Source organism: Ranitomeya imitator, chromosome 4 (genome assembly GCF_032444005.1).
Source record: "Ranitomeya imitator isolate aRanImi1 chromosome 4, aRanImi1.pri, whole genome shotgun sequence".
NCBI classification, from domain to species: domain Eukaryota; kingdom Metazoa; phylum Chordata; class Amphibia; order Anura; family Dendrobatidae; genus Ranitomeya; species Ranitomeya imitator.
This window is the reverse complement of record NC_091285.1, coordinates 645,344,899-645,366,655: the sequence shown is the minus strand read 5'-3', so window position 1 is coordinate 645,366,655 and position 21,757 is coordinate 645,344,899.

Below are 21,757 nucleotides of genomic sequence, written 5' to 3'. Positions count from 1 at the left end.
TTCTACTTCCCTCGGACTAAACAGGGATGTCCAATTGGAGGTGTGACCACCGCAACCCATTAGCGGCAGGCTGATGGAGCACCAATGTCACCAGATTTTTTTTTAACGGGGCTCTGCTTCATTGTATATCCAAAAACCCCAATCCCAAATACCCTTTTTAAAGTTGTCCAATCTGCTGTCTTTAGGACACAGAGGTTTTTTTTACGTGTTTTTGGAACGAAACCTGTCCAAAAAATGCCTTACAAAAGTCACTTAAAAACACTTGAACGACTCTTCCTATTCATGGCAAACCACTTTGAATGTTCTTATGTTCAGTGTTTTTTTTTTTCGCTACAGGCTTTAAAAAATGCCTCTCCATTACTAATTCTATAGTAGTATTGTAAATAAACGCACAGCCAGAATAAAGTCTTTCAGTTGAAATAAAAACAAAACACATTTTCATCTTTTATTTAAAAACAGCAAACAGTTAAACTTGCCTAACGTTCATTCCATTGAAGCCAACGTCTCCTGTAATAAAACAAAAATAAAAAACAACAATATCCCTCACCTGTCCCACGTTCTGTCCCATGCAGTAACAGGGCAAGTGGGAAAAGCCAGGCAAAGGGCCAGGATTGGCGCATCTAACAGATGTGCCTTTTCAGGGTGGTTGCAGGCTGCTATTTTTAGGCTGGGGGGCCTATATCAATGGGCTCTTAGCATCCTGAGAATACTTTGGCTATTTGTCAAAAATGGGGGGACCCCCACAATGTTTTTTTCTAATTATTTATTTAAATAATTAAAAATACGGCATGGGGATCCCTCTATTCTTCATAACTAGCCTCACCAATCCTGACAGCTGAGGGTTGCAACCTGCAACTGTCAGTTTTGCCTGGCTGGCTGTACATAATACAGGGGAACCCACGCCGTTTTTTAAATGTATTCATATTTATGCAAATTGCCTCTTCTGAGAAAAAGAGGACTTAAACTCTATAGCGCCACCTGTTGGAAGTAGCGATCCTACAAGTCACAATCAACTCTTTAACGAGTCGTGCAATATGACTAAGGATAAAAGCCAAATCAGTATCTCAATTCATATTTATGAATATTCTCATCAGCATTCTGCTCTTGCTGTTATCAGTTGCATATAGCTCTCAACATTCTCCCCTGGTAGTGCCGATCGCCGGCAGAGCAGAGGAGAATGATGAGAGCCGTCTTCAGCACCCGGGCGCCAGGGAACAGCGCTAACCATACCGCTGATTCCCAGGCGCTGGTACGTGTGATACTGATGTGGCACACGGTTTCCACAAGTATGTCACAAGTATTACACACACGGACACTGATATCTCCGGTACTGGTTTTTCCGGTACCGGAAATATCAGTACGTGTTAAAGAGCCCTAAGGCGGTTTTCAGAGAGGAACCTGCCTGAAAAAATGTTGAGTGCACAAGGAAATGTGTTACCTAAACACTCAGGCCGGCGTCACACACAGCGTATGAAAATACGGTCCGTATATTACGGCCGTAATACGCTGAAAAGTCCCCAAAATAGTGGTCCGTAGCTCCTCCGTAGGGAGGGTGTGTCAGCGTTTTTTGCGCATGGCATCCTCCGTATGTAATCCGTATGTCATCCGTACTGCGAGTTTTTATCGCAGGCTTGCAAAACCGACATACGGATATACAAGGGATCCATGTAAAAAAAAACAAAAACATATATACTGTCTGTATATATATATATATATATATATATAATCTCAGTAGACACATATATGTATATATATTAATATTTCATCCAGCGCGATATAGCAGAAAGCCGGTAATTCAATTGCCGGCTTTTGCTTTCTCCTTCCTAAACCCGACATGATATGAGACCTGGTTTACATACAGTAAACCATCTCATATCCCCATTTTTTTTGCATATTCCACACTACTAATGTTAGTAGTGTGTCTATGCAAAATTTGGCCGTTCTAGCTAGTAAATTAAAGGGTTAAATGGCGGAAAAAATTGGCGTGGGCTCCCGCACAATTTTCTCCGCCATTTAACCCTTTAATTTACTAGCTAGAATGCCAGAAGCAATAAAATGCAATAACGGGCGATCAAAACATTGTACCTGCCCCAATATGGTATCAATAAAAAAAACGCCAGCTAAGGGTGCAAAAATAAGCCCCGAACCAGCCCCAGATTCCAAAAAATGTAAATATTACGGGTCTCAGAAAATGGCGACAAAAGCAAAATTTTTGTTTTCTTACAAATTTCTGAATTTCTTTTCACCATCTAAATAAAAAATAAACTATACATGTTTGGTATCTGCGCACTCGACCTGACCTGGAGAATCATATTGCCCAGACAGTTTTACCATATATTGAATATGGTAAATAGAAAACCCAAAAAACAATTGTGGAATTGCATTTTTTTTTTTTTTTTGCAATTTCAACGCACTTGAATTTTTTTCTCTTTCTCGGAAGGGGAGGAAAAAAATGAAAAAAATGGCGATGGCAAGAATTGGTTAATATTAAAATACAATTTATTCAAAGAGTATTTAGAGTTAAATCTGAACTTAACTCCTCAAAAAACCCTACTCTTCTGGTATGTTCACACTGAGCTTTTTTTCATGTGGAACTTGAAGTAAATTCTCCTCCAATGTCCAGATACAAAACACACAAAAAAATGACTCCTCAAGTAATTTTTTTTTTTTAAAGCGATTTTTTTTTCTAGCTGAAAAATCCCCGTCCAAAAACTCCTCATGAACAATCCATCCACAGTGTAAGAAGATAATGGCGCTGTTGAATATTTTCTACTAATAGTCTACTGCCACCTAGTGGCTAATACAAGGTATTGTCTCAAAAGAGGATCATACTGTATACAGGCTCCAATGGTCTCTTTATTTTCTGGTCTATGTTCTTCTATTGCAGTCTTATTGCTCTGGTGGGATCCAGTCTGTTCTAATCCGTCCTCCTAAACTGGTTCTTAAAATGACAGCCACTTCATAGAAGTGAGATGCCACCCAAAATCTCCCCGTCTGTAAAAGTGCCATTAAATATACAGGTGTGTGCACAGAAACCCTATGCTTGGTTTAGAGCCCATTAGAATATGCATCAGACTTGTGATTCTCTCAATTGGCTATAAGTTCTGACAGTCCTGACAGTATGAAATATTTATCTGGGGTACAGATAAGTACCCTGACACATTGGAGCATACCTTGCTTTATGACTTGCACCACTTTTTTCAATCTACCATCAGGGATGAGTCCAATTGATCTTTCCTTGGTTATGGTGCTGTATCTATGTAAAGAGCCTGGCTGCGTTGCTATATAAATATAATAAGCTTGGTTCTGGTGCTATAAATATATAATATGGTTGCTTGGTATACATGAAAGTATATATATATATATTTATATATACTATGAGCTAATTTGTGGTGCTGTATTGCGGTGTCAAATTTATGTAATAAGCTTGGTAATCTTGCTGTATCGATGTACTATGCTTGGTTATTGTGCTGCATTCATGTAATGAGCTTGTTTATGGTGCTCTATTTATTTAGTCTGTTTGGTCATGATTCTGTATTTATGTAATAAGCAAGGTAATGGTGCTGTATTTATGTGCTGTCCTTGGTTATGGTATAACATTTATGTATTTAGCTTGTTTATTGTGCTATATTTTGCTACTGAGCTTGGTGCTGTATTTTTGTAATTAGCCTAGTATTGGTGCTGTATATATGTAATGGCTCAGCCTAGTTCTGGTGCTGTAGATATATAATAGCTTGCAATGGTTATAGCACTGTATTTAGATTGTAAACTTGGTTTCAGTGCCCGCACTTATGTTATGAACTTGGTTCTGGTGCTGTATTTATGTATATGTATGAGCTGTATTCTGTGTATATGCTGTGAGATTGGATTTTAACTATATTTTTGTCATGAACTGTGTTCAAGTGCTTTATTAGCAATGTAACTGAGGTTTGTTTTAGTACTGTACTAATATTTGTTCTGGTGCTGTATATATGTAAAGAGGCTGGCTCTGTATATATGCTATGAACATCGTTGTAGAACTGTTTGTAATGAGGTTGGTTCAAAGATTGTTCATATGTTATAAGCTTAGTTTTGATGCTGTTTATGTGCAATGATGTTTGTTGTGTTGCAGTATTTATATTTAAAGCTTTGTTCTGGTGCTATATAAAGGTTTTAGGCTTCCTTATGGTTATTTTTTATGTACTGAGCTATTTTATTGCGCTGTATTTATTTCAAGAGCTTTCTTTTGAAACTGTACATATTGAGCTTGGCTCTGGAGCTTTTTTGAGTACTTATTTTTGTTCTGGTGCTATATAGATTCTATGGGTTTCGTTCTGGTGCTGTAATATATGTAATGAGGTTGTTGTTCATTCCTGTATTTATGTACTGAGCTTTATTTTTGTTCTTTGTACTTAAACTGCCTTGCATATGGTGTGAAAAAAATGGAAATGAAAACAATGCTTAAGTGGCTATGTAATTAATAAGAAACTTCCTAAAACATATTTGAAGTGGGTTTTATTAATGTGGAAATTAGAGCAGAACTGCTCCAGAACCTTTGTCAAATAGTCTGTACAAACATATCCATGGACCTCTTTATGACATTAGACGTATCAAAATGTCCAGGTCGCCACGTATTTAGCGACCTTGGATGTTTGGATACGTCATGGAGATTTTGCACATACAGAGGTTGTGCACGTGTGATTGCTGTGTAGCTGACATTCGGCTCTCAGTGCCAGGAGAGGTGCCCACACCGCTCCCAGTACTTTAACTCACTAAATGCTGCGATTGATGTAGGATTTAGGCTACGTTCAGATTTGCGTTGTGCGCCGCTGCGTCGGCGACGCAACGCACAACGCGAATAAAAACGCACCAAAACGCACGCAAAAACGCTGCGTTTTGCGACGCATGCGTCCTTTTTTGCCGAAATTTGGACACAAGAAAAATGCAACTTGTTGCATTTTCCGCGCCCGACGCTTGCGGCAAAAAAAACGCATGCGTCGCACAACGCAGCACAACGCATGTCCATGCGTCCCCCATGCTAAATATAGGGGCGCATGACGCATGCGTTGCCGCAGCGTTTCCCGACGCAGCGTCGGGAAACGCTAATGTGAACGTCGCCTAAGTAAAAAAGTTTAAAAAAAAAAGCTGTAAAAGTATAAATATATTTTTTAGATCACAAAATAATAATAAAATATACAGTACAGACCAAAAGTTTGGACACACCTTCTCATTAAAAGATTTTTCTGTATTTTCATGATGATGAAAATTGTACATTCACACTGAAGGCAGTGGTTTCCTAGCAGCTATTTTACCATGAAGGTCTGCTGCACAAAGTCTCCTCTTAACAGTTGTTGTAGAGATGTGTCTGCTGCTAGAACTCTGTGTGGCATTGACCTGGTCTCTAATCTGAGCTGCTGTTAACCTGCGATTTCTGAGGCTGGTGACTCGAATAAACTTATCCTCAGAAGCAGAGGTGACTCTTGGTCTTCCTTTGCTGGGGCGGTCCTCATGTGAGCCAGTTTCTTTGTAACATAGTAACATAGTTAGTAAGGCCGAAAAAAGACATTTGTCCATCCAGTTCAGCCTATATTCCATCATAATAAATCCCCAGATCTACGTCCTTCTACAGAACCTAATAATTGTATGATACAATATTGTTCTGCTCCAGGAAGACATCCAGGCCTCTCTTGAACCCCTCGACTGAGTTCGCCATCACCACCTCCTCAGGCAAGCAATTCCAGATTCTCACTGCCCTAACAGTAAAGAATCCTCTTCTATGTTGGTGGAAAAACCTTCTCTCCTCCAGACGCAAAGAATGCCCCCTTGTGCCCGTCACCTTCCTTGGTATAAACAGATCCTCAGCGAGATATTTGTATTGTCCCCTTATATACTTATACATGGTTATTAGATCGCCCCTCAGTCGTCTTTTTTCTAGACTAAATAATCCTAATTTCGCTAATCTATCTGGGTATTGTAGTTCTCCCATCCCCTTTATTAATTTTGTTGCCCTCCTTTGTACTCTCTCTAGTTCCATTATATCCTTCCTGAGCACCGGTGCCCAAAACTGGATTTGTAGCACTTGATGGTTTTTGCAACTGCACTTGGGGACACTTTCAAAGTTTTCCCAATTTTTCGGACTGACCTTCATTTCTTAAAGTAATGATGGCCACTCGTTTTTCTTTACTTAGCTGCTTTTTTCTTGCCATAATACAAATTCTAACAGTCTATTCAGTAGGACTATCAGCTGTGTATCCACAAGACTTCTGCACAACACAACTGATGGTCCCAACCCCATTTATAAGGCAAGAAATCCCACTTATTAAACCTGACAGGACACACCTGTGAAGTGAAAATCATTCCCGGTGACTACCTCTTGATGCTCATCAAGAGAATGCCAAAAGTGTGCAAAGCAGTCATCAAAGCAAAAGGTGGCTACTTTGAAGAACCTAGAATATAAGACATATTTTCAGTTGTTTCACACTTTTTTGTTAAGTATATAATTCCACATGTGTTAATTCATAGTTTTGATGCCTTCAGTGTGAATGTACAATTTTCATAGTCATGAAAATACAGAAAAAATGTTTAAATAAGAAGGTGTGTCCAAACTTTTGGTCTGTACTGTATATATATTGTACCCATAAATATTATAAAAAACATAAAACAATAAGAGTACACATATTTGACATCGCCGCATACAGAAAGACCCGACCTATAAAACTGTACAACTAGATAACCCCTTTAGTGAACACCATAAAAAAAGCGAGATGAAAAAAATGCTTTATCATACATCTGAACAAAAAGTGGAATAAAAGCGACCAAAAAGACGAATGTAAATAAAAATCGTATAGCTAAAAATGCCACCTTGTACCCCAAAAAACAAGCCACCATACAGCTCCATCAGCTAAAAAAATAAAAAAGATATAGCTCTCAGAATAAAGCAATGGAAAAATAATAATTTTTTAATAAAATAGTTTTCATTGTGTAACAGCGCAAAAACATAAAAACATACAAAAATATAAATGGGGTGTCACTATAATCGTACTGACCCGAAGAAGGAAGCTGCCTTATCAATTTTACTATACATTGAACCCCATAAAAAAAAGAAAAACAATTCCTGAATTGTTGGTTTTTGCTCATTCTGCCTCTCAAAAATTGGAATAGAAAGCGATCAAAAAATGCCATGAGCCCGAAAATGGTACCCACAAGAACGCTAACTTGTCCAGCAAAAAACAAGCCCTCACATGACTCTGTCAGCAGAAATATGGACAATATATAGCTCTCAAAATATGGCAATGCAAAAAATTGTTTTTGAAAAAAAGGGTCTTTTAGTGTGACAGCAGCCAAACATAAAAACCCGATATAAATCTCTGGTATCGCTGTAATTGCACCGACCCGAAGAATAATTCTAATCACTTATACTGCACGAGGAATGGCATAAAAAATAAATAAAACCAATTCTTCAACTACTGTTGATTTGTTCATTCTGCCTCACAAAGATTGCAGTAAGGCTCAGCGCATATTTATCCTGCACTCTGTGCTGAGTGCTTACACCGGGGTTTCCATGTAAATCTCTGAAACACGTGATTCAGATGGAACCCCCGGCGGAAAATTCCCTATAATGAGGCAGCTGGAGGCACTATGGATGCCATCTGACCTGTGATCCGGCGGTGTCCATCTTTTTATTAGGAGTGCATGAAATTGCCGGCAGTCACAGTTTTGTGCACCACTAAGAAAAGGACACCGCTGAACAGAGGCCAGACAGAGTCAAGAGTAATTCTCGCTGCTTAATTATAGTGAATTGATCCCTCGGGGAATTCATCTGAATTACGTCACTTGGAGATTTAAAGGGAAACCCTGATGTAAGTGCTCAGAGTAGAGCACAGGATAAATGTGATCCCAAACTTCATGTAAAATGTGCTCAATAAAAGCTTCGTCTCATTCTACTAAAAAAGCAAGTCCCCACTCAGGTCCGTCATCTGTTAACAGAAATATAGGGTGCTTCCACGTTACTGGTAGCACAAAGGCTTTAAAAAGAAAAATGGCCCTTGCCGCCCCAATAGAATTAATCAAATTATGTTCTCCCAAATCCAAATGCCCTTCTGAGCCCCAGTGTGCCTAAGCTTCAGTTAGTGTACACATGTTTTTCATTTCTGTAGCGATGAGAGACCACCTAATTTACAGGGTGCATAAGCTGGGCACAATGTACAGGCACCATAACGTACTGGGCACTACAGTGGCAATTTTGCAATTTTCACTCAGCAACATCCACTGCTGCTTGTTCCTGGAAAACGCCCATGGAGTCAAAATTGTCACGACACCTGTAGATAAATTCCCAAAGGGGTATAACTTCCAAAATGGGATTACTTGAGGGGGGATTCTGTTATTCTAGTACTTAGGGGTGCTGTATATGGAGTCTGCAAACTATTATAGAAAATTCTGAGCTCCAGAATGCCTCCTGTTTAACAGTACTGCTTAGCCATATGGTGAGACTCAGCAGGGATGGAGTGCTTTTTGCTAATAGCACTCTGTTCCTCCCTAGTCTTGCCGTATGGCTAAGCAGTACTGTACAGCCACATACGGGGTATTTCTACATTCAGCAGAAATTGTGGGACAAATTTTGGTGCCATTTTTACCCATTTCCCAGTGTGAAAATGTAAAATCTGGGGCTAAAACAACATTTTGGTGGTAAAAATGTAATTAAAACGTAATTTTTTTCTTCATTCCCCAATGGTATAAAGTTCTGTGAACCAACTGTGGTGTCAATACGATCACTGTGTTGATTTTCTCCTGCTATCCTTGTGAAAATAAAAAAAAAAATTGGGGCTAAAATAACATTTTTGTGAGAAAAATGTTTATTTTCTCAGGTCAACATTATAAACTTCTTTGAAGCAGCTGGAGGTCCAAGATGCCCACCACACATCTATATACATTTCTTGATGGGTCTAGCTTCTAAAATGGTGTCACTTGTGGGGGTTTTACACTGTTTAGACCCATCAGGGGTTCTCGAAACGAGACATGACTCCGGCAGACCATTCCGTCAAACTCTGCATTCCAAAATGTCACTCCTTCTTCTCTGAGCCCCGCCATGAGCCCAAACAGTAGTTTATCCCCATATATAGGGAATCTGCGTACTCAGAAGAAAATGCCCAACAAATTTTGGGGTAGATTTTCTCCTGTTATTCTGGTAAAAATAAAAAATTTGGGCCTAAAATAAAACTTTTGCCTGAAAAATTAGATTTTTTTTTATTTTTATGGCTCAATGTATGGTGCAATTGCTCCTGCTACCCTTGTGAAAATGCAAAATTTGAGGCTAAAAACCTTTTTGTGGGAATTTTTTAATTTTGTTTACTTTCACGCCTTGATGTTATAAACTTCTGTAAAGCACCTGAGGGTTCAAGGTGCTCACCACACATCTAGATACATTCCTTGAGAGGTCTAATTTCCAAAATGGGGTAACTTGGGGGAGGTTCCACTGTTTAAGTACACCAGAGACTCTCCAAACACAACATGGTGTCCACTAATGATTCCAGCAAATTTTACATTAAAAAGATCAAATGTTGCTCCTTCCCTTCCGAGCCCTGCCATGTGCCCAAAGTGTAGTTTTCCCCCAAATATGGGGTATGGGCATACTCAGGAGAAATAGCACAACTAATTTTGGGTCCATTTTTTCCTGTTACCCTTGTAAAAATAAAAATAATTTGGGTCTAAAGTAAAATTTTTGTGACAAAAAGTTAAATGTTTACTTTTTCCTTCCACATTCCCAAAATTCCTGTGAAGCACCTGAAAGGTTAATAAACTCTTGAATGTGGTTTTGAGCACCTTGAGGGGTGAAGTTTTTAGAATGGTGTCACTTTGGGGTATTTTCTGTCATATAGGACTCTCAAAGTTACTCAAATGTGATGTGGTGCCTAATAAAAATGGTTTTGTACATTTTGTAAGTTTGAAAACTGTAAAATTTTTGCTAAATTTCCGTTTTTTTCCACAAATAAATGCAAATTATATCTAAGAAATGTTTCCACTATCATAAAATGTATTAAACATTGTGAACACTAGGTGGCGGCATATAATCTCTTGTTTAGGGCTCGCTCTCACTGGCATATAACACGGGGTCGAGTGGCATCTGATGTTTATAGGATAGCACTCGGCCCAATGTTATACTATGGGGCAGTGCAGATCTGCAATTTTTTTTCTCGATTCGCTGCATGATGCGCATGCATCCCATAATCGGATCGCAGTCACCCATTCAAGTCTCTACGTGCGAGTGAAACATCAGACTGCACTCGCAATTCATCCAAGTGCAGTCTGATTATTGTGGGCACAGAGACAATATAGAAAATGGAGAAATTAAGTTCCCCATCTTCTCCACTCTTGTGCTGTGATTTCTCTCATGCGAGGGGATCAGATTACACTTAGGCGACACTCTGACAGTGTTTGAGCCGAGTATCATTAATATAATCTGGCCGATTCTCTCGCATGAGAAAATCATTGGCTGTGTGTCCCCAGCCTAAGAAAAAGTCAAACCGTCGTAGGGCACACTAGACGATAGAGTATATGTATGATGGTTACACATATACAATGGTCACATATGCAAATACAGATATACTGCTCAGGCAAAAATTAAGAGACCACCACATCAAAACCCTGTCATGGGCGGCCCAATCTCCAGACCTGAACCCCATTGAAAACCTCTGGAATGTAATGAAGGGGATGATGGATAGTCACAAGCCATTAAAGAAAGAAGAACTGCTTACATTTTTATGCCAGGAGCAGTGTGAAAGACTGGTGGAAAGCATGCCAAGACACATAAAGCTGTGACTAAAAATCATGGTTATTCCACAAAATATTGATTTCTGAACTTTTCCTGAGTTAAAACATTAGTATTGTTGTTTCAAAATGATTATGAACTTGTTTTCTTTGCATTATTTGAGGTCTGAAAGCACTGGGGTTTAAAAAATTTTTTGACCATTTCTCCTTTTCAGAAAAAAAATACAAAATGTATTGCTTAGAAATTCAGAGACATGTTACCAGAAGTTTATAGAATAAATGAACAATTTATATTTTACTCAAAAATATACCTATAAAGAGAAAAATTAGACAAACTGAACATTTTGCAGTGGGCTCTTAATTTTTGCCAGAGCTGTATATGGGTCAGTTACCAGTAGATGAAAGGCCTGGATTTCAGAGGAGAGTCTGCCACATGTGGAGCTTGTGGTCCCCTCTCTTCCTTGATTTCTCCCCACACGATATGTCGTTGTAACGTCCCTAGAGAAAAAGCAATAGGCCAAGCGTAACACGAGCATTTAATGACTTTAGGTCACTCCCCTCTCTAAATCCCCTCCCCTTGCATCTTGCAGATTAAAACTCCAAAACCTAAGATGAGCCATAACTCTTTAAAGCACAGTCCTAGGTAGGCGGTTTTGGCACCATTGGATCCGGCCGGGTCCCTGCTACGCATTAAGACCAAACACAGCTTTTCTATCTGGTTTCTACTGGCTTTCTACTATGTATCTCCATACACCTGGGTGCTAGAACGGGTCAAGACCCAGGCAGGCGTTTGCCATGTTATGGGGATCTCAGAAATATACACAATGTAAGGCTAGGATGTATAGTATCTCCATAACTCCTTATGGAATCATTGCTGACTTAAAGCAGTTTAGACCTTTTGTCCTGAGCTTAGTTTGCTCAAAGTGTAAAGGTACCGTCACACTAGACGATATCGCTAGCGATCCGTGACGTTGCAGCGTCCTCGCTAGCGATATCGTCCAGTGTGACAGGCAGCAGCGATCAGGCCCCTGCTGTGCTGTCGCTGGTCGGGGAAGAAAGTCCAGAACTTTATTTCGTCGCTGGATTCCCCGCAGACATCGCTGAATCGGTGTGTGTGACACCGATTCAGCGATGTCTTCACTGGTAACCAGGGTAAACATCGGGTAACTAAGCGCAGGGCCGCGCTTAGTAACCCGATGTTTACCCTGGTTACCATCGTAAAAAAACAAACAGTACATACTTACATTCAGCTGTCTGTCCCTTGCCGTCTGTTTGCTGCACTGACTGCTGGCCGCAAAGTGAAAGTGAAAGCACAGCACAGCGGTGAGTCACACAGCGGTGACTCACCGCTGTGGCTGTGCTCTGCTTTCACTTTGCGGCCAGCAGTCAGTGCAGCAAACAGACGGCAAGGGACAGACAGCTGAATGTAAGTATGTACTGTTTGTTTTTTTACGATGGTAACCAGGGTAAACATCGGGTTACTAAGCGCGGCCCTGCGCTTAGTTACCCGATGTTTACCCTGGTTACCGGGGACCTCGGGATCGTTGGTCGCTGGAGAGCGGTCTGTGTGACAGCTCTCCAGCGACCAAACAGCGACGCTGCAGCGATCCGGATCGTTGTCGGTATCGCTGCAGCGTCGCTAAGTGTGACGGTACCTTAAGATCTGTCACTCACAGTCGTTTGACGCTTGACTCCCTGCTGCTGCTAGCTACACATTGAAGAGGATCTAGGTGTTCTGTTACAGCTACACATTTTTAGGAGGATTGTAATCAATCATTAAATCCCCCATCCTTTACCAGGATGGAGACATATGCCAGGAAGAGGGCCATGTACCAAGATGAGGGTCATATACCAGAACGGGGACATATACCTGGATTCGGACCATATAGCAGGATGGGTGACACGACATATATCATGATGGGGTCCAGGATGAAGTCCATATATCAGGATGAGAAGATATACCTGGATGGGTGTCTTATACCAGAATGAGGGCAATATACCAGGACGGGGACAAATACCAGGATGAGGGACATATACCAGGATGTGGGACATTATACCTGGATGGGGACATTATACCAGGATGGGGCCATATACCATGATGGGGCCCAGGATGAGGGCCATATGCCAGGCTGGGAACATATACCAGGATGGAGGCTATATACCAGGATGGGGGCATATAGCAAGATGAGGGACATATAGCAGGAAGGGGCAACATGTATCGGGCTGGGAACATATACCAGGATGGGGAACATATACCAGAGTGGGGGATATCTGGCAGGATGTGGGACATATAGCAGGAAGGGGCGACATTTACCAGGATGGGAGACGTACAAGGATATGGGACATGTACCAGGATGGGGCGATATATACCAGGATGGGGCGACATATACCAAGATGGGGACATATGCCAGGGTGGAGGCCATATACCAGGATGGGACCATGTGCTAGAATGGGGGACATATAGCAGGATGAGGGATATTTATCAGGATGAGGGACATGTACCAGGATGGGGTAAATGTACCAGGATGGGGTAAATGTACCAGGATGGGGCCATATACCAGGATGGGGGCATATACTAAGATGGAGGGACATATATACCAGGATGGGGTCATATACCAGTATGGGGACATATGCCAGGATGAGGGCCATATGCCTAGATGGGGCCATATACCAGGATGGTGGACATGTGTAATAGAGTGCAGGGTTGAGTATGTCACCACGGAACAGACAGACCAACTGTTGAAGGGGATTTATTAACAGGAGTAAGATTCTCCTCGCAGGGAGAAAATAGGGGATTAGTAGAGATAAAGCAAGCAGTATAACAGTACACAAGTTAACTGAAGCTATGAAACAAAACAAAACACATATCAAAATAAAATGCTCTCGCCGAAAACTGTGCTCTAATAAAAAACTGGTTTGATCTCACCAATTATGGACGAAGGGTACCCACACAGGTAATACAGGGTCCCAGGGAGGGTCCACGGTAGTAGGGTGAGGTAGAGGAGATGGGGACCTTTTCCCTAAACCCCTGTCGTGCCCCAGCAATGACTCCTGTCCTCACAAGGACAGGCCCCAAATGAGCCCTACTATGGACACCCCCAACATGTAAAGTATGATTGGGAGGCGTCTATCATACTTTACTTGTTGGGGGTGTCCATAGTAGGGCTCATTTGGGGCCTGTCCTTGTGAGGACAGGAGTCATTGCTGGGGCATGACAGGAGTTTAGGGAAAAGATCCTCATCTCCTCTACCTCACCCTACTACCGTGGACCCTCCCTGGGACCCTGTATTACCTGTGTGGGTACCCTTCGTCCATAATTGGTGAGATCAAACCAGTTTTTTATTAGAGCACAGTTTTCGGCGAGAGCACTTTATTTTGATATGTGTTTTGTTTTGTTTGTGCATTTTTTAATCTAATCAGTAAAGGTTATGTTTCATTACTATTGGGTTATACTCTTCTAGCTGCTATATACTATTTACCCTAAGAGTTGTGCAACAGCTTGGTGAATCTGAGCTGCAGCTGATTGTTTATGAAACAGGTAAGCAGAATAGAAAAGAAAAAAACTAGTGTTCTTGTAACTTATCAGTCCAGGGAGATCCTGACTGGAGGGTCCTTATTCAAATATGGGTACAGTCACCAGCAGCACTTGAAGATTCTGAAGTCTTTCCTGTCTGCTGAGAACTGGAAACTCCGGGGTTAAACCTTTGCAGTCTGTTCTCTTCAAAGTGAAACTGAAATCAGGAAGTAGCACAGTCACTGCTGCAGAAGTCTCTGTATGTTAGCTTGGCAGTTTCTCTGTAGTAACAATGTCACACACACACACTGGGCAGTTACTTATCACACTCAGGGATCTTTGCTTGTCACTGCAGTCACCAGGGCTGCACCCGAGTCACTGTCTCTGCGCTGTCAGGGGAAGAGTCTTCTCTGATTACGGAGGCTTCCAAGTCTACACCCTCACATCCAGCCTTCACTATGGTGGGTATCTCAGCCTCAGTGCCCTCACGGGGAGCACTATCTTTAGGGGAGCATGGCGCTGCAGCCTACCCTCTCTTTGGCGCGCTGCCCTCTCTCTGCTCTCTCGCTCTTTTTCTGACCACACCCCTCTCTTCCCAGCAGTCACCTGGTCCCCTCTGTCCAGGGCAGAAAGTCTTCCCCCCAACAACCCAGCTGTCTGATCAAGTGGTTCCAGGCAAGGAGCAGGGAAAGCAACCTCCCTACATTCCCCCTCTCTTAAAGCTCGCCATTCCACAGGCGAGGTCTCTTCGTGCTTCTCTTTGTTCTTTTGAGGGGAGTCAGATACTGGCAATCCTCGCATCTCCTTCTGCCTTTCTTCTTGTACATACTCCCAAACTAAATGGTCTAGGAGCTGTTCATCAGTCAGGTTGAGATATGCTTTCTCTGCTTCATCAACAACTGCTGTCCTCTTCTTATTTTTTTTCTTCTTCTTAGCCTTGCCGGTAGCAGGTGTTTGCGTAGGGGCTTCTTGCTCGGATTCCTCAGCCTTGGGGCTTAGTACAGGTAATTCTTCTCTATAGCTCCCCCTCTCTTTGACAGGAGCATTCTTGTCAAAACTAGAATCGGATGAAATAAGATGATGCGGGTCGGATTCTTCGTCATCCGTGCCGAGCTCCGCGGGCATCACTTCACAGGGCTTCTTAGCCACACTCCCCATCTCACACAGCTGTTCCTTTTCCTCAGGATCCTGTGAGCTGACAGCCAGCACACTCTTCACCTCAGGGGACGATATTAGTGGTTCCTCCTCATCGACGAGGACCTCGAAAATGAGCGTCGCAGGTACACTTGGCACTTTCTCTCATTCTTCAGGAACTCAGGCTGGGCAAGGTAGTAAAGCACTTCGGTGGTCTTCTCGAGTGAACGTCCCTTTCTTTCTTCCGGGCTGAGTCTCACAAACAAAACCTTCAGATCCAGGCTGGAGATCCACCAGGCTCGCCTTTACGCGTCGGAACAGCGCAGTCATTCCACAAGAGACGCTTGACACCTTCTCCACCTCTGCTTGGCGTCCGACATTGTGATACTGTCTTGCCTTAGGTGCAACTCTTCTCTTCCTGCCGTACCCATTGAGGGGCAGTTACCTCCCCGCTCCATACCTTTCCCACTGGCACTACCACCCCTTGCTCTTGCTCGCGCGCCTCACTCCCGACCTCAGAGAAGGTCATATCTGGCTTTACACGCATGCGCTCTCGCAGGGCCTGTTTCATCAACACATCTTGCACGCCTGTCACCAGTTGGTCTCGCAGCACAACGTCAACTGACCCCACACCTATGCCGTCCTTCCGTATAATCTATATATATAATTGTCTAAGGGTTTTTCCGTCTGTCTGTCTTTCTGTCTGTCTAAAGTAAAAGAAGTGACAGCGCTCCATCCGGGTGTAATCCAAATCAGCAATTTTATTCAAGCCATAAAAACAGCAGACAGCAACGTTTCGACCCTGTGGGTCTTTATCAAGCATGTCTATCAGTACAAGGGGTCGGCTTTAAATAGTATCTGTGCCACACAGGGCACCAATCACTAGTAAGATGCCCCCCACCACATAATTAGCAGTATATAAAAATAGAAACACACATCAGACATATACCCATTAAAAATCTCCCCGTCCCGGTACTTAACATGTGTCCATAATGTAAATATCCCCCATATACAGATATGAAAACAACACAATTCATCAGGGTTCCGGCTGTCAAACACAGGAGGCGTAGTCATCTTAGACCTGTCTTCCAATCATCACGCCACCACATGGAGCTGTAAATAGCATCTTGCCAATCATTCCCGAGCTCTCATCGAGCCTCCCGGTGCAATCGGAAGGGTCCCACGTCCGGAAGTAACTTCACGACCAATAAGAGAACCTGTAACAGAATTATTGCATCTCCGCATCATAGCTCAAACGGCTCCAGCCAACCAATCACCTCAGGCAGAGAACGCAGGCGCATCACCGCTCGGACCCGCCCCCTCACGGGAACCAATCACGAGCCGAGAGCGCCACACGCCCATCACCCGAAGTGTTCGGCGGCCGGACCAGAGTGTTACCATAGTGACCGCAACGCTACCACTCCATAGCTTATGCGTCCAGCAGCCGGCTACGCCAGGCAATCCAGCCAGCAATCGTGTTGGGAATATATTGAGACAACATTGGTCCTTGCTACGACGTGGTCTGCCTTCTGTTTCTGGTTTTGAGTCGTTCCCCATGATGTCATTCAGAAGGGGACGTAATTTTAGAGACAGACTTGTGAAGTCAGATATTGGGACTTCGAAGAAATCTATTCAAAGTACCCTAAGTACAGTTAAAAATGGCAATTTTCCTTGTTTGGGCTGTTCTTGCTGTAATAATATGTTGAAGGGGGAGTTTTTTCATCACCCGCACACGGGGAAAAAATTTTTTCTCAAGGAGAGATATACGTGTGCTTCAAGCTATGTTATATACATGATTGTGTGCCCCTGTGGACTCACCTATGTTGGTGAAACAACCATGGAGGTAAGGGCACGCATTAATAAACATAAGAGTACAGTGAGAACAGGGCTCACGGATTTGCCAGTGCCTAAACACTTTGTTGAAAATAAACACTCAGTGAATCAACTTAGGTTTAGGGTGATCGAGGGGAGGCAACAGACTACAGATTCTTAAGACTAAGGAACTCCGTTGGATTTATACGTTGGGGTCATTACAACCTAAAGGCCTCAATATTGAGTTTAATTTACATGGTTGTGCTCGGTAAGACTATGGACCTATTGTCGTCGGTGTTTGTTTTTAATGTCTCCATTGCCCAGGTTTATCATGTTTTGTGCTATGTGTGATATAACCCCCCTTTTTTTGTTTAGGTACTTTTCGCCACAGTCGATGGTCAACAGGATGTGAGAATTGTGGACTATGATATGTTTAAATCAGATTGGGCTCTTTCCCCTGTGCCCCTCGACTGTTGCATATTGGTGATAGTGTACTAGTTAATTGTTGTTATTATAATTTTGATTTTTCATTATGATTTTTCTATTATAGTTGGGGTTCTCAATATGTTAATATGGTGGATGAAATTTACTGTTGCTCAATTGTATTTCTCCCCTATAGGATATGCCCCCGCCTGGGATCTATAGATCAATGAATAATGGAGGTTATTGAGATTATATATTTGATCCCGTAACTGTACGTATGACGCCTACACTACGGTCGTCCTGGCAACGTGATTGCTTATCCTGTGTGGTGCCTGAGGTGAGGGTGCCGCGATCTGGTCCTTTGATTGGTTCCCCGATCACATGTGGGGTTCTGATCTGGGCTGAGACCTGTGCGTACATCTCCCGTCGCTGCATCGCCTGGCGTAGCCGGCTGCTGGACGCATAAGCTATGGAGTGGTAGCGTTGCGGTCACTATGGTAACACTCTGGTCCAGCCGCCGAACACTTCGGGCGATGGGCGTGTGGCGCTCTCGGCTCGTGATTGGTTCCCGTGAGGGGGCGGGTCCGAGCGGTGATGCGCCTGCGTTCTCTGCCTGAGGTGATTGGTTGGCTGGAGCCGTTTCAGCTATGATGCGGAGATGCAATGATTCTGTTACAGGTTCTCTAATTGGTCGTGAAGTTACTTCCGGACGTGGGACCCTTCCGATTGCACCGGGAGGCTCGATGAGAGCTCGGGAATGATTGGCAAGATGCTATTTACAGCTCCATGTGGTGGCGTGATGATTGGAAGACAGGTCTAAGATGACTACGCCTCCTGTGTTTGACAGCCAGAACCCTGATGAATTGTGTTGTTTTCATATCTGTATATGGGGGATATTTACATTATGGACACATGTTAAGTACCGGGACGGGGAGATTTTTAATGGGTATATGTCTGATGTGTGTTTCTATTTTTATATACTGCTAATTATGTGGTGGGGGGCGTCTTACTAGTGATTGGTGCCCTGTGTGGCACAGATACTATTTAAAGCCGACCCCTTGTACTGATAGACATGCTTGATAAAGACCCACAGGGTCGAAACGTTGCTGTCTGCTGTTTTTATGGCTTGAATAAAATTGCTGATTTGGATTACACCCGGATGGAGCGCTGTCACTTCTTTTACTTTGGACTTTCGATGGTCCTAGTTGGTTCCCTGGACCTGGACGGGCGCTCCAGCTTGTGAAGTGCGGTTAGCCATCTTGTTTGTTTGGACTGCTGGAACCTGGTTGACCTGCACCACATCGCAATGGCGGAAGGATTTATGACTCCAGAGGTGGGTGAATCGGAGAATGCCATTACCTTTTCTTATACCGACGATGATGCGGCCCGTATCTTGGCCGGTGCTGACATGGACATTGGATTCCTTAGCAAACCCACCACTGAAATGCTGAGGAGGAAATTAGAAAATGAGAGGAGGAGACTAATTTCCTTTGAACTACATGTCATTACGTTGACCGAATATTTTAAAGCACGGAGAATTCCACGGGGGCTACGGCCACACCTTAGACCGACACTACTACCGGAGAATACCCAATTTTGTATGATATTTGAATCAATCACTAACAAATATGCTTTTGATGTCATGTTGTTGAATATTGAATTTTTGAAGGCTGAGATGATCACCGTGAAGAGGGCTATCACAGAACTGGAGGACCAGGTGAAGGCCCAGATGACAACTCAGGACTGGGGTCCTTTCAAGACCAAGATGGAGGAGAACCTGATAAAGTTCAGGAATGAGATAGAGATCACAAAAAGGACCAAGTGGTTCCGAGATGCGGACGACTATAAGGTGGGCCGTATCTTCTCTTGGCAGATGGGACCTGGCCAGTACTCCAATGTTGGCAGTAGGAGAGTTAATGGAACCAGAAGGCGTAGAAGACCACAAGGAAGAAAACAGTCTAACTTTGGTTTCACTACTGCTGATTCGGAGTCGACAGATGACTCCAATGCTGGAGGAGCCAGACAGACACAACAGCGACAACATTTTTTAGGCCAAGAGAAAGTGGACAAAACCACTCCCGGAGACAGGGTCGCAGAGGGGGCCGTAAACATAAGAAGCGGTGGGACATCCCGGGAGCAACGACCTGGACGGAATGCTACAATGAGAACAAGGAACAGGAAGGACAACTAAATGACAGTAAGGAGTTGGTTGTGAATATCTCGTCGATTACTTTGTCTGATATGGAGATTAAGGTACTGTCCAAGGGACTATCGTTTTGCCCCACACATAACCCTGACTGGTTTTCGTTGGAAGTAGATTTACAAGCTTTTTTCAGAAGACTAAGATTGTCTACTTTTTTTTCTGAAAAAATGGAGAATACTGTAAGCCCTAATACCAATACAGATAGCATTGAGAATGGCTTTACTCTGAAAGGGGTAGGCCTATACTGCAAAAGCAATTTTCAACCACCTAATAGGAATCATTTTGTGGAATCTTATGTGGAATTGGTTTGTAGGGATGTTGAGAAATTGAGGAAAGACTTTAAATCTACCATGGTTGATAACCTGACAGTGATCGAAAGGGATACGTTGAAGACCTTGGCTGATAACACCTTAATAACGATCAAACCAGCTGATAAAGGTGGGGCGGTGGTGGTTATGGACAGTGCCAAATACAGGGCAGAAGTATTGAGACAATTGGACGATGGGGCTGTCTATGAGAGATTATCTTGTAATCCCACTTCCCGTTTCCAGAGGGAATTACAGCTTGTGGTCAGTGACTCCCTTGCCATGGGACTCATTGACCATAAGCTGGCTGATTTTCTGATGATTGAGACTCCGGTGACCCCGGTATTATATATATTACCAAAAATACATAAAGATCTGTATAATCCCCCGGGGCGACCTATCGTGTCGGGGAGGGGCTCTCTCTTTAACAATGTTGCGATCTTTTTGGACCGGTTATTGAGGTCATATGCTACATCAGCTAAGTCCTATATTCGGGGGGACGGGGGACTTCCTGAATAAGATTGAAAATATTACGGTGTCTGAGTCCACCATCTTAGTGTCATTTGATGTGGTATCTTTATATACCTCCATTGAACATGACAAAGGTCTTGAAGCAGTTTCATGTATGCTATCGGGCTCTGACGTGGCCCCAGCATGTGCACGACTCATCCTCACATTGCTTGAATTCATCCTCAGGCGGAATTTTTTTCTGTTTGGGGATGAGTTTTTCTTGCAATTGAGAGGTACCGCTATGGGGTCCAATGTGGCCCCTACGTATGCCAACATCTATATGGCGGTACTTGAGGATGGGTTCGTGTACCAGTCTAGTCTCTGGCGCCACGTCAGAGCCTGGTGGCGATATATTGATGATATTTTTGTGATATGGGAAGGGACTTCTTTGGAGTTGGAAGCCTTCCATGTGTCTTTGAATCAAATATACCCTGAATTACAATTTACTTTGACGCAGTCTACCACACAGATACAATTTTTAGACACTTTGGTATATAGGTGTGGTAACAAACTAGAGACTGATATTTTCATCAAGGATACTGATAGGAATGGACTACTGGCCTTCGATAGTAATCACCCGAGAAAAATTGTTGGTTCCCTGCTGTGGAGCCAGCTTTTGAGAGTGAGGCGCATTGTGTCGGATGAGGAACGGGTTGATAGAAGGCTCAGTGAAATGTGCAATAAGTTCATTTCTAGGGGGTATCCAGCAAGGGAAGTAACGAGGTATAAGAATAAGGCTAGTAGTTGTTCCAGGTCGAGTATTCGAAACAAGACTCGAGCCGAGTCAACTAATGACAGGATTCCTTTTGTATCTACTTACAATCCAGCCAGCAATCGTGTTGGGAATATATTGAGACGACATTGGTCCTTGCTACGACGTGGTCTGCCTTCTGTTTCTGGTTTTGAGTCGTTCCCCATGATGTCATTCAGAAGGGGACGTAATTTTAGAGACAGACTTGTGAAGTCAGATATTGGGACTTCGAAGAAATCTATTCAAAGTACCCTAAGTACAGTTAAAAATGGCAATTTTCCTTGTTTGGGCTGTTCTTGCTGTAATAATATGTTGAAGGGGGAGTTTTTTCATCACCCGCACACGGGGAAAAAATTTTTTCT